This window comes from Chelonia mydas, chromosome 3, assembly GCF_015237465.2.
Source record: "Chelonia mydas isolate rCheMyd1 chromosome 3, rCheMyd1.pri.v2, whole genome shotgun sequence".
Classification (NCBI taxonomy): Eukaryota; Metazoa; Chordata; order Testudines; family Cheloniidae; genus Chelonia; species Chelonia mydas.
The window spans coordinates 98,666,247-98,682,368 of NC_057851.1; the positions used below are offsets into that span (position 1 = coordinate 98,666,247).

General features: G+C 40.7%; 1 protein-coding gene across 12 annotated transcripts in view; it reads left to right on the plus strand.

Annotated features, from left to right (window-relative positions):
• Nucleotides 1–16,122, plus strand: part of EYA4 (EYA transcriptional coactivator and phosphatase 4) — a 211,549-nt gene that overhangs the window by 53,476 nt on the left and 141,951 nt on the right. The gene's annotated exons all lie outside the window — the stretch shown is intronic.

A 16,122-nucleotide genomic window follows, 5' to 3' on the forward strand; every position in this document is an offset into this window, starting at 1 on the left:
TGGATACTATCCCTACCCTCCAGTGTATCTACCGCTCCCCCCAGCTTAGTGTCATCTGCCAACTTGATGAGGGTGCAATTAATCCCATCACCCAGGTCATTAATGCTTTCCCCCAGCATCTTCTCAGTATCAAAGTCTGCATCACACTGACAACTGCATGGCAGTATAATCTAAATTTAATGCAATATTGTAATAATTAACAGAGACTATTATACTGATTGTTATTCATTTTCATATTTAAGTCAATAGAAAATTCCCATTTTAATTTTCCTGAATCTGCTGCAGAATTTCTTGTTTGCTGCACTGGCGTGCTGCTGAAACCAGACATTCTTGCTGTGGAGTTTTGGTCCAGCTTTGCCTCAGAGAATAGGGGGCTAACTAAAGCTTAGCAATATCCCTGTGTAACCCTTCCGCCAGGTGGAGCCAGCAGCAACAAGGGCCAAGTTCAGTATCTAGGGGTTCCTTTTCCACACAAAACCGGCTCGAGCCCCCACCCAGTGACCTGGGAAAATTACACACCACCCTCTGGATGCCTCTAAGAGGCAATATTTCCCCTCTCACAAGCACAGAGTCTGACTGTAGCAAAAAATTTTAATAAAAGGAAGGAAATAACTCAGCATTCATTTGGGAAAACACCGCAACTAGGTTCAGAAACATAAACCTTGAGCAAAAGACCCACCCCCAAGTAAGTTGGGCAGTATCCTTTTCCCCTCAGGTTCTTAAGTCCAGCAACCCAAAAGTCCCTTTAATGTGCCTGTCCCTTCTCTTCACCCCACTCAGAGTTGCTGTCATTGGCCAGTGCAGCCCCAGAGTTCAGAGGTTCATCCGCAGAGTTCATCTCCCACCCTGGGTAGAAGAGGGTAAGGGGGCACCTTACACATTCTGCTGCTCAGGCACTCGCTCGTCGCCCCGCCGGCTGCACCTCTCTGCCAGCCGCCCTACTGGCCGCTTGCCCCGCCTCTCCACCAGCCCCCTGCCAAGATGTCTTCAGCACCCACCACTTAATACAGCTCTGAGTGATTTCAGCTGTTAGTAGGGGAGCTTCACTGCTGGTGCACACTGGGCAGTGTCTTGCAATAGAGACACTGTCCCAAAGTAGGTCTAATACTTAGACCTAGCTATCAGTGATTTCAGCTCTACAGCATGTAACAAAACTCTCAATTGAGTCTAAATTAGCTCTTTTATTATACCATGGTGAGAGAAAGGGTCAAATGCTGTCTAGGACCCTTAAACAGGGCCCACACCATCAGGTACCTGTCCCCACTCTCTCTCAACTCATTGGGCTTTGGAACCCCTATCCCCTGCCTATCGAGGGCTGTTCAGTTGAGGGAGTGTCCCTCCATCGGGGTATACCAGGTACAGTTCTGCTGCCCTTGGTTCACACAACAAGGATAACAACACTTTATTACTCCTGTCCCAATAACAAGGAGACTGGAGAGCCAACACCAGCCACAAGTGATCATTTGGGCAAGCAATCCCATCATGCTGAGCACGTAGGTAGGGTGGGTGCAAATGAGATCAGCTCCTGAAGTCTTTTTCCACAGCTCACCACTAGATGTCAGGGGAGAGCTCATTCAGACTCTGCTTACAACATATGTAGGTCAATAGAAACCTCCAATTTTAATTTTCCTGAATCTGCCACAGAATTTCTTGTTTCCTGTACTGGTGTGCTGCTGCTACCAGACATTCTTGCTGTAGAGTTTAGGTCCAGCTTTGCCTCAGAGAATAGGGGACTAACTAAAGATTGATTAATATCCCTGCATTGTGCTGTATTCTCCACTGTGCTCTGGGTTCAGCTAATCTGAAATGCAGTGAAGAGGAAGGATGCCAGCTGGCTTTAAAGGGGCTGCATTAGTTGGAGCATGGTCCCCTAAAACCAGTCATTATGCAAACCCATCTGGTGTATTCTAAAGTAAGGAGCTGACCTGCTGGCTGGCTCCCACCAATTTCTGAGAGTCTCAGGGGACATTGTCCAGGCCTATGGAGAATTTGGGGTGTAGTATGTGGTAGGAACAACAAAGGGCTCCATAATTGAGTTTTTCAGCTCATTTCTTGCCAGTGAGCTTTCCGTAGAATATGAATATTTAAAAATTATACATCCAGGTAATGCATTTTCAAAAAAATTAATAAATCACTGAACTCAGTGAAAGATTTTAAAATGTTAACCCTGAAGAATAAACCATAAAACTCAGAAAGGGAAAAATTAACTACCATGTTGATAAAATCTTGTTGGAAATCTTCCCTTTATTATTCTATGGAAATACAAGTTTCCTTTCTTGGGGTTTGAAACTGCATTGCCTTTAGTAGTAGCCTGTATTTTTCCTGCATACATTTTTCAAAACTAGCCATTCCCTGGGTAGTGAAAGGAAGAATATATAGTGAAGTTTATTTTTCTTCATGGGTAGTATTTTAAGCTATTGTTCAAATGAAAAGACTCAGTTTGTGAGTTTTGGCTGCATGTCTTTTTGGCCTTCCTTTCTATGTCTATGCAGTGCTAGTTATCTGGCACCCTGGATTGGAAGGATTTAACTGGAGACTCCACTGCTTCAGCATTTCAATTTTAAAATTCTTTTGAGTTAAGTCTGTTATGTAACTGTTAGCTGAGAGAATTCATAAGGGAAGACATCATCAGTGCTGTTTATTTTACTGAAATAGTATGGGAGCTTTGAATCACTGAAAGCCTTTTCTTTCCTTTCAACCTTCTTTTTAGTACCAAGACTCCCAAGACAGGGAAAAATAATAATTGCTCTAGGAGAAGAATTCTAAAGAGAAGATAGGCAAAAGACCTATCTGGCTTCAAGATTAAACGCAATAAGTTTATGGAGGAGATGATATGATGGGATAACATGATTTTGGCAATTAATTGATCTTTAACTATTCATGGTAAATAGGCCCAATGGCCTGTGATGGGATGTTAGATGGGATGGGATCTGAGTTACTACAGAAAATTCTTTCCTGGGTATCTGGCTGGTGAATCTTGCCCACATGCTCAGGGTTCAGCTGATCGCCATATTTGGGATCGAGAAGGAATTTTCCTCCAGGGCAGATTGGAAGAGGCCCTGGAGGTTTTTTGCCTTCCTCTGTAGCATGGGGCACGGGTCACTTGCTGGAGGATTCTCTGCTTCTTGAAGTCTTTAAACCACGATTTGAGGACTTCAATAGCTCAGACATAGGTGAGAGGTTTTTCGCAGGAGTGGGTGTGTGAGATTCTGTGGCCTGCCTTGTGCAGGAGGTCAGACTAGATTATCATAATGGTCCCTTCTGACCTTAATATCTATGAATCTATGAATTAAATACACAAGTCAAAAATAGAAGCTAATGGACAGAACAATGACATCAACATTAGGAATTATTAAATTATTATTGCCTGTAGATCACTGAGAATATGCTCTCTAATGTACAGTAGGTGAAGTAAAACAGTCCCTGGCCCAGTTTATTTATAATCTACAGATTATACAAGCTGGACTGTCCACACACAATTTTGCATATATATGCATTAAATTCAGACATAAAACATGAATAAAGTAAATAGGTGGAAGATCACTTCTTCTTTCTCTTATTTTTCATGTATAATTGTTAAGCAATTAATCTGCAATGTTTAGTTATTATTGAAAGGCCTTTTGAAAGACGTGAATTTTAAGGGAGAGATTTGAATGGTCATTACTAGTGAATGGGGTCTGAGGTGATTTTTCTTGATAATTCCTTGCACTAAAAATTTTTTTAAACATAGGAAATTATATCCATGAGGAAAAATCACCAAATGTATAAGTGAAATGCAATCACAATGATATGTTTCTTCTTTGAGTGCTTGGTCATGTCGATTCCATTCTAGGTGAGCGTGCGCCCACATGCACGGCCATCAGAGCTTTTTGCTGTAGCGGTACCCGTAGGGTCAGCTGTACCTCCCTCTAGAATGCCGCACTCATGCCACGGTATATCAGGCGCTGCCAACCCACGCCCTCTCAGTTCCTTCTTACTGCCTGTGGTGGTCAGTTGGAGCACCTCTCTTGCTTGGCAAGAGCTAGCGGTTTCTTCCATTGGACTTCGTGCCTTTGGGCCTTTGTTCGATTGTAGTTAGTGTTAAGTAGTTGTTAAGTCGTTAGGTGCATAGTTAGTTGAGAGTTAAGATCCCAGCAGGGACTTTGCTCCAAGCGGGGCATGCTCTGAGCTCCCGGGTTTAAGCCCTGCTCAGCCTGTGGCAGGCCTATGCCTGTGAGTGACCCCCACGACAGCTGTGCTTGGGGGAATCACACATCAAGGAGTGTTGCCGGATCCGTAAGAACTTGCGGCCTTGCACCCAGAAGGAGAGAGACATTCACCTCAGTGCCCTCCTGATGGAGTCTGCTCTCTGCCCAGCTTCCAAGCCCTCTACACAGGCTGCACTGAGTACTTTGGCCTCCATGTGCAGTGTGCCACCGGTGTCCGGCTCCTCTCGGCACTGTCACCGGTGCCTAAGAAGAAGGCGAAGAAGTGCTCACTGGCGCTGAACAAGAAGACCCAAGGTTCATCTGGTAGAGGGACCAGGCCTGTCCACCAGCCTTTTCCAGAGCAGCGCAAATGTGCCTCCACGGTGAGGGGATTGTGCACTGGAAACTGCTCTGCCATCCGTGGCACCGCAGTGGCAGCAAGGCCAGTGGCCAACGCAGTGGCCATATTGGGGAGCATCAGTGGCTGCATCGGAGCGAAGATCGATGGCCCCACTGGCACCAGAACTGGTACCAGAAGCTCGCGCTAAGGTCGGAGTGGGGATCCGGTGCCCACCCCTAAACCTCCCTCTACAGCGGCCGTCAAGCCCTCAGCACCTCCACTGGTGGCCAGAGCCTCCCCCTCTTCCCCAGATGAGGTGGTTGCGGGACCTTCCAGGGCCAGCCCCCCAGATAACTTTAAAGAACACGAAGCCCTTCTCAGGTGGGTGGCTGAGAACTTGGGCCTAGAAGTGCAGGAGATGGCAGAGCAGGAAGACATCCTTTTCAATGTCCTCTCAGCCTCCATACCCTCCCTGATCGCCCTACCTGTACATGATGGGGTCCCCAGGATTGCTAAGGCTCTGTGGCAGACCCCATCCTCTAGCCCACCGACCTCAAAACGGGACAAGAAAAAGTACTTTGTGCCAGGCAAAGGTTTAGAGTACTTGTATACCCAGCCTCCCCTGGGCTCGCTGGTGGTGGCGGCTGCCAATGAGAGGGACAGTCAGGTCCCCACCACCTCTACCCCCAAGAACAAAGAAGCCAAGAAACTTGATTTGGCAGAAAAATTTATTCAATAGCTAGCTTACAATTCCAAGTGGCGAACCATCAGGCCCTGCTGGGCTGATACCATTTTAACCTCTGGGACAGCCTCCAGAAGTTCCAGGACTCCCTTCCTCAGGGTCAAGGTCAGGCTCAGGCTCAGGAGTTTGGCACCTTTACTGCCTCCCCTCTGCAGGTTTCCCTATTCCCAGGGAGCAGGCAATGAGAGCCCCATCGCTACTCTTTCTGCCCTTTTCTTGACTGACTCTCAGCCTGATACACCCAGGCTCCTCCTCACCAAATTTTTCTCCTTCTCTACTCCAGTTGTTGTCTGTTAAAGCTCATTTGGGTCAGCTGATGCTGCACAGGGTATACTGGCCCTGCTCCGTCTTTGGGGGCCAGTGTCATCCTGGGACCCCCTGTTCTACTTTATAAAAAAGAAAAAAGTAACATAATTTACATAGAAGAAAAGGTTTATTATTTTGGAAGATATGCATTTATTGTGTGTTTACTGCATATCTTGGATCCTTTGCTCAATAGTTACATTTTGAAAAACAACCAACCCCTGAGGCTCTATCAAGAGATTTGCAGAGTATTTCAAGTAGACTGACTTTTACTCTGGCCTCATAAAGAGCCAAATCAATTAACAAATGAGTTTACATAACATTTAGATTCTTTTAAGCCTTAGACTCTAGTCAGATGCACGCAATTCCATCTTTTAAAATCACATCAGACAGAATCTTATATGTACGGTATACCACCAGAATATCAAATTTTATTGTGTAGCAACCACATATTCAGAAGGGAGCCTACCTCCTTGTTACTGTATCAGCAGAGACGATGGACAGTCATTGGGTATAAAATGTACTGTATGGGAGATGACATAATTTACCATCTTAAGTTTATTATTCTTTAAAATGCCCAATGAGGATTTCTGTATTTTAATCCATTAATCGTCAACTATTTCTACTAGTTCTTCTGCTATTCTATATAGAGTTGAAATATTTTTATAAATGGTCATTCTGTTTAAGAAGGAAATATTACCTAGGTGCTAAGATTTTATTTCCCTCCAATTTTGAAAAAAAAAAATAAAGTGGTTCTTATTATATGAGTCTTTTATAGGTAGGTATCTTTTTTAGTAAAAAGTCAATACAGCATATATTGAATAGAAGCTAAGTGTATAAGATCAATATTACCTTTGGCTTAAGTGTTATTGGTGCTCTGGGACTTAAGTAATTTGCTCACTCTTTTTTTTTAAACAAATATTTAAAATCATGCATTAAAATGAGCACTACCACCTTTTTACAACTGCCTCTACCCTTTCTTGGAGCTGCCTGTTCTTTTGCTATGCAACTAAACAATGTTTGCATGTATGCAGAGGAAAGGTGGTTTAATGAATTGCAAAAATCTCTGCATCATAGGGTGAAAAGCAGTTTCCACACTTGCTCTCAATGTAAACACCTTAATATGTAAAGATTCAAGTGGGAATTTTTTTTAAATGAGCCAGGTTCTGCATCTGTTAAGTGTTCAGTAAAATCCCTCACTGTTTGAACAATGATCTCATCTGAATACTGAATTATGAGACAGTGTTGAATATCCATAAAACTGTCCTTTCCTTACAAAAATCATAGGTCTTAAATTTAAAATGGAGCAAACCACAAGAAACAAATGAATGTGTTTGTGTTCTCTTCCTATTAGGAGTAGATAGATCATGCTGTATTGTTTCATAGTCAGTGAAGGGAAGGGGAAACATTGACAGAAGCCATGGAGATGTGGTGGTGGTTGTCTTGGTTTTAGTGTTGCATTCTATACAGAGAAATCTGTCTGAAGAGGAAATTAAAAATTGACAAGCGTGAAGGAAAATCTAAGCTGAGAAGCTGGATGGAAGTTCCATAGCCTATTTCCAGTTAACATGGCTTTAAGAAGTGTTGCTTTTGAAGATAGTGAGAAAGGGACAATCCATATTCTAATAGTTGGGGCATTTTCTCACTGCTCAGAAAAGAGGGACTGTAAGTCATCCTTATTTGGCATAGTGAAAGCACAAAGTAAAAAACATATATGTGATTGCATAGCATTGTGATTTGACATTTGATGCTTGAGAGGGCCTTCAACAATTGTTGCATAGTGAAAAGTAAAGCCTTTGGTAGCTGTAAGTCAGTCTATGGTAGCAATGCTGAATCGGTATGCAGAGATCTCAGCACCCTGCTATTTCTGTCGTATTTACTTGTCATGTTACTTTGACTTGAAAAGAATCTTGCTTTACTTTCTTAACTACATCTGCAATCGTCTACATGTTCATATTATACACCTATTAATTAAACTGAGTTAGGTTGATTCCTAGGTTCTTAATTTCTGAATGCAGCCTTCTCAAAGACTCTTCTTCATGTTTAATTCTGTGAAAATCTGTTTTCATGTCAGTTCAAGTCTCTTTTTAGTCTGTGTAAATTGTTAGTTTATTAGTCAGAATCCTTTAACATTTAAACTGATTTCAGAAAAGTGGTTTAACTAGCTGCTATATAATTTACTTGAAATGTTGAAAAGTTTTCATAAACTACATTGTAACAGGTGACTGTGTGGTAAAATGCTTCTGGTTTATTGTAAATGTTTGTCGTAGCTTCTTGTATTATATCAAGATGTATTTACTAAAGTTTCTGCTGTTTTTGAAGCCTCAAAGGAATGAAACTATCACACTGTAGTTCATATTTCTATATTAAAATGTAGTTATCTTGCACTGAGAGCAATTCAGAGTCCTTTAAATTCAGAGCTTTAAACTCTTTGGCCCCAAAGTGTTGAGGCAAAGGGTATTATTAAACTTTGTGGTTTACAAGATAAAGGTTCAAATGATTCTACTGTAATATACTTTTATTCAACTTAATATTTTTAAATGATAGAAAATAAACATAAATTAGACTAAAGAAGCAATATCTTTTAGTAAAACAGTCGTTTGATACTAAATTAGGGGTGTGATATTCCCTTACATACATATAATTTTTTGACTTGGCTTGCTTCAGAGCAAACCACAGGATTTTCCAACTTGCTGACGATAACGCATAGAAATGGCAGGATAATGACATGCAGAAATCACAGCCAATCAAAACTTAGCGTTTTCAGACCTTGCCAATGGCTCCGAACATTTTTTTCCTGTCTGCCCACAGTTTGCTTGTTGCTTTGATTAAAGCAGCTTCTTGGCAACCCATTTGCCTGCTGTTGTTTCACTCCCTTTGTTTGTTTAAGGTTTCTCATCACAGAATCAGCCTTGAATGTAGCAGAAAAGGCCAACAACAAATAAACTTTGCTTTCAGCTGCAACCATTGGGAGAAACTGCAGGTGGAGTTGTAGCCTACTTGCATGTTAGAGTGTAATGAATTTAATTCCCTCCCAATTCCCAGTTTACAGCAGCCTTATATCTGGCTGCTGATGGGCTTCCTCCCAGCCCGGAATTTATAGAATCCTAGCAATGAAGGGCTGTAAGGGAGCTCAAGAGGTCATCTAGTCTAGTGCATCCCTGTTCTTAAAAACCTCCAATCACAGGGATTCCACAAACTCCCTGGGCAAACTGTTCTAGTACTTAACTAGCAGGGTGACCAGATGTCCTGATTTTATAGGGACAGTCCTGATATTTGAGGCTTTGTCTTATATAGGCTTCTATTACCCCTCCCCACCCCCGTCCCGATTTTTCACAATTGCTATCTGGTCACCCTATTAACTAGCCTTACAGTTAGAAAGATTTTCATAATATCTAACCTAAGTCTGCAGCTTAAGCTGATTACTTATTGTCCTACCTCAGAGGACAGAACTGAATTCCTGAAATGCAAGGAGCTCTGGCCGCTCCTCACCCATCCCAACCACATCCTTATGCCTGCAGCTGCCCATACACTGGGGAAATTCCCCATGGTACCACTCGGCACCCTTTTTGGCACCTGTACACTGCTGGACCAACATACTGGGGACTTAGTGGGGCCTACAATCTGATCACAAGTTTCTAATATGGCAGGTCTCCGAGTCTCCGCTTAGTCGTGTTACATTTTGGGAAGAATGTGAATGATTGTACTGTGTAACCAAAACCATCATACTCCCCTCCAGATATATCTCAATACATAAACGAAAGCTTACATTCTGCAGCACAGTGCTCAGTTCCTTTACTCAAGAATTTTGTGTCTGTTATAACCTATGGTACTATGGCCCCAGTTCAGGAAAGCACTTAAGTACGTACTTAACTCTGAGAATGTTCTTAAGTGCCTTCCTGAAAAGGGATGCTTTCTTGAATTTGGATCTATATGGTGTTTAAGCTGAAATCTCTCACTTCTGGCCCACTGGGGGTGGAAATTGTAAGCCAGAAGGGAAAAGATATGCTTATCTGTCATAATTTTTTTGAGAGCTGCAGAACACTGGTAGAACAAAAGTTTGATACCAAAGCTTTTGGGAGCCCTATCAATGCTTTAGACTGTTTCACTTTTTGATAAAAAAGTGTGCATCTGGGGGAAATATAAAGTGTGTATATATATATATTTTTTTAATTTTGGTTTTATTCAGTTAAATCCATTTGTTCTGAATTAATACAGTTTGTAATTGATAGTACGTATAATTAAAATTCATGTTAGAAAGCTTGATGCCATGAACCCTATTAAAAAATGTAAAAAGCTTCCTTTTCCAACGGGAAAGCACTTATCTACTCTTTGTTTTTGAAATTTAGTGGTTTTACTTTTTTATTTTTACAATGAAATTAATTTAGTTCGTTTGAAGATCATGTGATCAGGTGCTCAAATTATATTCATTGGCACAAACCCAGACCTCTGTTCTCTATTAAAAGTGTTACAGCTGCAATAAATTTGATTTCGCCCGTGATAATTTCTATAATATACAGCAATCATGTATTACTGATTTAACTCTGTTGCCTTTTTAGCTAGAAAAAGTCACAAATAATTTAGTTAAGATAAAATGCTGTTATTTGCTGTGCATAATTATTTGTATCTACATAATATTTTAAAATTTAAACCAAGATTTGTTTGATAGCTCATTTGGGAGAGGAAGGGTGAAATATACATTAGTTTGTATTTTGCATGTCATGTGCCACTTAAGATAATTTCAGTGTGTCCCTATATTTCATTTTAGGACCCTGTTTATCACTTTAGGAAAAAAGCCATCATGACTGATATGTATATCTCATTATACTCAGGTCACATGTATATTTGGACATGTTTGCATGGTAGTAAAACTGAATATGATATACATATTCAGTATTAGAATTCAGAATTCAAATTTTGAGTTCACTAAGGTGAGGATACTGTACTGTAATTAGGCTTTTATATTTTAACTTTGTGGCTTTTTAAAAAGCTTTTGTATGATTTTTCTCTGGCTGCTCTCATTTCAGACTCATGGGTCATTTCTTCTAACATGTAAGTCAGACATATCCAGCTGCTATTTTCAGTATTTCTCTGTTCAAACAGGGATGTCTCACGTGGTGTGTTATGTGCTCCATTTTTTTGTTTTTGTTTTGTTTTTTCCTCTTTCTGCAAGCATGCTTGGCTTAATGAGCTTGGCTGAGGAGAGTCCCCAAGAGAGGAACTTAAACTGTGAGCAAAAAGGAAGAGGGTAAAAAAAGATGATGGGGTGCCCTGCTTGGCAGTATTCTTGAGTCCTGTAAAACAAATATAATTCGGGGTGTGAGTGGAAATCTGTACTTTGTGGCAGAATTCTTCTGTGAGGATTAAGCTAATACTGACTGACTGAAATTCAACATCCCTGTGCTTAGCTTGATTAAAGTATAGGGATAACTGAATGTTAAGGTGGAAGGTGGTATCCCTTCATGCTGCATACCAGCACTGGAGCCAGTCAAAACTGCTAAAATATGCAATGCAGCCACTGAGTCCCCTTTTCTTACCTCTGTGGGAAGGTTTGTTTAGTAGGTCAATATAATCACAGATCCGTGCCATGTCCCTGCACCTCTCCCAATCCACCTGGTCACCCATTCCTCCCCCCTCCATTTTACCTTGATGAAGCCCCCATTAGTAGATTCGCACGCTTCCGTAGAACAAAGAATAGTGCTACAAAATACAGGGGCTATGGACTCCTCCCCCTTCATGGCCTGCCCTCCTCTAAATGGTAGGACTGCACTGGTTTTGCTGGGCTTCACACCATAGATGCTTGTGGAGAGCAGGAGCAGTAAGATATAGACCTTTGTAGGAAGGGAACTGTTAATTCTAAAGCCTGTTCCCTTTCAACTTCCAAAGGTATTACAATAGCATTAGAACAGGTGCTTCAGTTCATTATTCTTCCCTCTGAAGTGGTAGAGTTTGAATAAAGATTATCTGGAAACAAAGGCTGATGAATGGAATCAGGAAGAGGAACACTCTCTGTACAGGAAAACTTTGAAAACAAAACGTGACCCCACTCCTAGTGGTTTTTTTTTTATTTTATTTTTTTTTTGTTCTCTAAAGACTTAACAGTAAGGCAAAACATGAAAGAAAACACTCATAAGCAACTCTTTCCCTCCTCTTCTCCCTGCCCCCCTCCCCTTCCCCTTCAGATTCTGGGAACCTGGAGTCCTCACTTGCTCCATTCTCTGCAGAGGAAGAAATATCTAATCTTTGTTCTTCGGAGCACTTTAAATAATTTAATAAGTGCAAGTGATTAAGACATTAAGAATTAAAGTAGCTTCAGAATCAGCCCCTGACAATGAGGAAGCATTGCCCAAGTTTCTAGGTGAACACACAAGTAAAAAGGCCTTATTTGCTTCTTCTAAACTGGTGAAGTGTTGGAAGTTAACTGACTACAAAACAAAATTTTAGAGACGCTATACAAAATAAATATTGTAAGACAGTAATGCCTTAAAATGGTACTTTAATTATCCAAAAGTGAACCTCTCAAAAATGGCATATGTTGGAAACATATATTTTACCTAAAGACTCTTTGGAATAAAAATAGGTAGGTTTCTATGCTTCTAGTATTTGAATTGTCAATACCATACTAACTAAAAGGCATCCAGCATATTTTTAGTAGTAATACATATTTCAACTTCTTATCAGAACCAACCAAAAACCAACAGAAATTTTCAAAGTAGAAACTTCTGTTGAGAATGTTATCTCTAGCATCTCACAGTTAAGGGTAAGATTGTCTTCATTATGAGGGGAAAATGGGAAAATATTTACACCAATAAGTGCATATTATAATTTCATTTTTAGTTAATCTGTGCAGCTTTAGATTTTGCCTAAAAAATGCCAGTTAAAAAATAGACCAACTGTTGGCCACTTGAAAATGCTGCTGAAAATTGTGATGGTTGGTCCAGTTATATTAGAAGGTAAATTAAATTGCAAGGAGTGGGGTCTCAAGCATTTGATATGCTGATAAAATCATGGGAAATTTGATCAGTGTTAGATCTGCAACGGGAAAATCTGTTTCTTACTAGCATTTCTTGTCAAAGGCTAGCTCGTCTTCCCATGAATTTGTGTACTGCAAAAAAAAAATAGTTCTAGCAATCCACGCAGAAACAATAAGACATATTATTTATGTCCTACTTAGATAAATGACTGATAAAAGCCCTTCCAAATGTATCAGTGGAATAAACTATCCATTGTGCCCAGACTTTTCTTGACCATGGGTCTAGTTATAAACTGGGGGAGGAGGGAGAGAGAAAGAAAGAACTTGTTTACGCTATCTCTAAAAGTTCAGTGTCTGGAGACACTAATAATTATTTGGAGATCTATTATGGCTTTTAAGACATATCCCTTCATATTAGGAGAGTGGACGTGAGGGTGAGGGCCAAGGAACAAGGAGAAGAGGCAAACCATTCAAGTGTGAGCTCCTGGAAGAATTCTGCCTCAATCAGGCACTAGGAAATTAAAAATGAAGGGCTAGATTGTTTTTCCTGTGCTGAAATTCATTTGACATGAGTTTGGAGCGGAAAGGTGTTTAAGGTAGTTGTGGCTTCCTAATTCAGCACCAGCCCAGCCTCTCTGTGAGTGAGAGCCTAGGGGCTGCTTTCTCTTCCACCACTCGTGTACAGTTCCTACCATTGACATAAGCAGGTGCAACTTGATTGAATTCATGTCGTTCCCCCTGCTTAAGTCTGTGGTAATTTTGGCCCTGTGTCACTGGTGCAGTTTACCACGCAACATGCAGCTGTCTACACCTTTTGACTTGGAAAATGATAAGAGAATACTGAGCTTTGCAGGTGTCTAAGATAGTCATCAGCACTGTATTTGTTTCATAAATTTGTGACTTCCAGTGTTGGATAGCAATGGCTGGAATGGCTCCTCAACTTGGTGTTAAATCATCCATAACAAACATTCCAGAGTTCCTTCAAGACAGGATAGATAAAGATCTGGCACTCGGCACCCCAGTCCAGATTGAAGGCAATAAGACTACTCATGCTTACAGTTCAGCGTGTGCTTAAATACTTTGCTGAAGACTAAACGCAGTCATTTATAGGAATGGATAGAAAAATGGACAGAATCTCAATTTCTTGCTTTCAAGTTTCTTTTTAAGACCGTATTAAATATTAGACCTAGGATTAGACGGAGATGGTTGTGGTGCCCCGCTTATAACTTTTAGCCCAGTGGTTAGCACGTTCACCTGGAATGTGGGATTGAGAGTTTCAATTGTCCCTTCTGACAGGGATAAAAATTTGGACAGTGGTCTCCTACACCTCTTAGGAGAGTGCTCTAACCACTGGACTAAAAGTTATAAAGGAGCTTCTGGCATCACCAGCTCCTGCTCCAGGAATGTCTGAGGCACCTTTGCTGTCTAACTCCAAGAGAGAGACTCCAGACTCTGATTTTCTTGCTTGTGTATGCATAGTTGCACTAGCTCTCATTGAGTTAGTGCCAGTATAAATAGCAGTGTAGCTGAGATCGCAATGGTAGCCACAGCGAAGGAACGGCTGAGCCGGGCTGAGCACACACTTGCCTGAAAATGATGGGTATGACTCGGCACAACTCAGCCATGCCTCTATCAGTGCTGCTGCGGCTACAATGCTACTTTTAAATGTGCTAGCTTGATGACACCCCAAGACGTAATGTAGATGTAGCCTACATCACTTTTGCACAACCTGTAACAGTGTCTGTTGCCTACAGGAGTAGAAACAGTGGTGAATTCTAAGATCACAGTTCCATTGAGGGTTTTTGTTGACAAACCTACAGCAAAGCCTGAATGGTATGTGTTGGTACCTACTGCAGTTACAGCTTCAAAATTTAAAATTTGCCAGTTTTACTTTTACATGAGACCTTCTGGTAACACTGCAGACTCTGAGAAGGAAGCTGCAGGTTTTTCTTCTGTGAAATGGATCTTTAAAGGAGTTATCTTGTAGGTGAACTGCTGTCAGAAGCAGAGAGCTGTAGTTTTAACATATTTTTCTTTTTTGGTGCATTTTAGTGATCATGAACTTTAGCATAAGTTGTACCTTTCTTATATTGACTTATCCTTTACAAAAACATTAAGCCATAGCAGGTTGTGAATTAGGAGGTTATTGGTGGTGCCTCAGGCAACTTTAGCAATGTAAAATTAGCAGCATTAGCTTATTAATGAATGCTGCTATTACAGTTGATTTCTTAATTTTTCTTTTAATGACAAAAATCTTTTAAAGAAAGTCTTGTGGGGTTCTGTGCAATGTATCCTTTGACTATGGGATATAACACATATGAGAAAATAGTAGAAATGCCTTTTCCCCACTGTTCTGAATATTTTTGTCATAATAATTTTTTTGGAAAATATTTTTTTATATGATCCATGGTTTTATGAGAGACCCTTATCACTTCCCTCTTCCTGGCCCCTATTCTCTTGGCTGTCTTGGCTTTCTATTCACCTGTGGTTGGTGTTTCAGCGACTACTTGATGTCTTGTTTTCCATAAAAAAAAACCAAAAAAAAAAACACCTAAATTAGAAGCAAAATTATTTATTTATTTACAGTATTTTTTAATAGAAAGAGAGAGTTAAAAGTAGGGATTGGGCCACTGACTACTAATGCAGCCTGAAGAGTTGGAGAAGCAGTTTATAGCTGTCATTTTCTCCCCCTGAAAATACCTTTCTCTCTCTCCTTCCTCTTCTCTTCCCTCATCACTCTCTACCCCCTCACCTAAAATCTTAAGAAGCTGAATTTGGAGTCTTAAACTAGCTCAATTCAGGTCCCTAACCTAAACTTCAATTTTAAAACTGTCTGGCCTCCTTTGGAGCAGTGCCTAGGCTTGGAAGGTAAGCGATGGTTTCCCTTTGAAGTCCTAGTACACCTTCTCCCCAAGGGCACTAATGTTAGAAGTCTTGTTTGCTTAATAAATCTCAAAACTCTTTTTTTAAAAAAAATTCCCAAGTGCCACCTTTGTGTCCAGGTCTTCCTTCATGTGTGTCAGTAGCAATAGTAGTGAGCAGTGGCCAGTCCTGCTGGTAAAATGGCAAAGTCTGTTGATTGATCCACCTGGCAAATCTGTGTCATCGTCAGCATTATTTAAAGGATGGCACAAATGGTGACATCTGGGAGCCAATTCATCATTTAATTAAATTAGCCTGTAATGAAATCTGCCATAATGAGATTAATTTTAATTATTAATCAGGAGCTGATATGGGCACAAGACACCATAAATAATAAATGAGAGCTATGTCTGCTCAGTTTCTAAGAAAGGACCTACTTTGCAGCAGCAGTGCTTTTTATGAGGCTGTGCTGGGTTATATATTGGTTTTGCATCAATGGTATTTCAGCATCTTCAAAGGCCTCTGTCTGGGAGGCAGAATGTCTGTGTGAGAACTAAGATATGGGTGTTCAATGTGGTAGTGATGATGCCTGTTATATGGAGCAGAAACATGGTTGCTAAAACAGCAGAAGCGAGAAAACAAAACAGTTTTCAGTGTCAAATGTTACGGAGTATTCTTAATATCTCTCGATTTGATTTTGTCACAAACAAGGAGA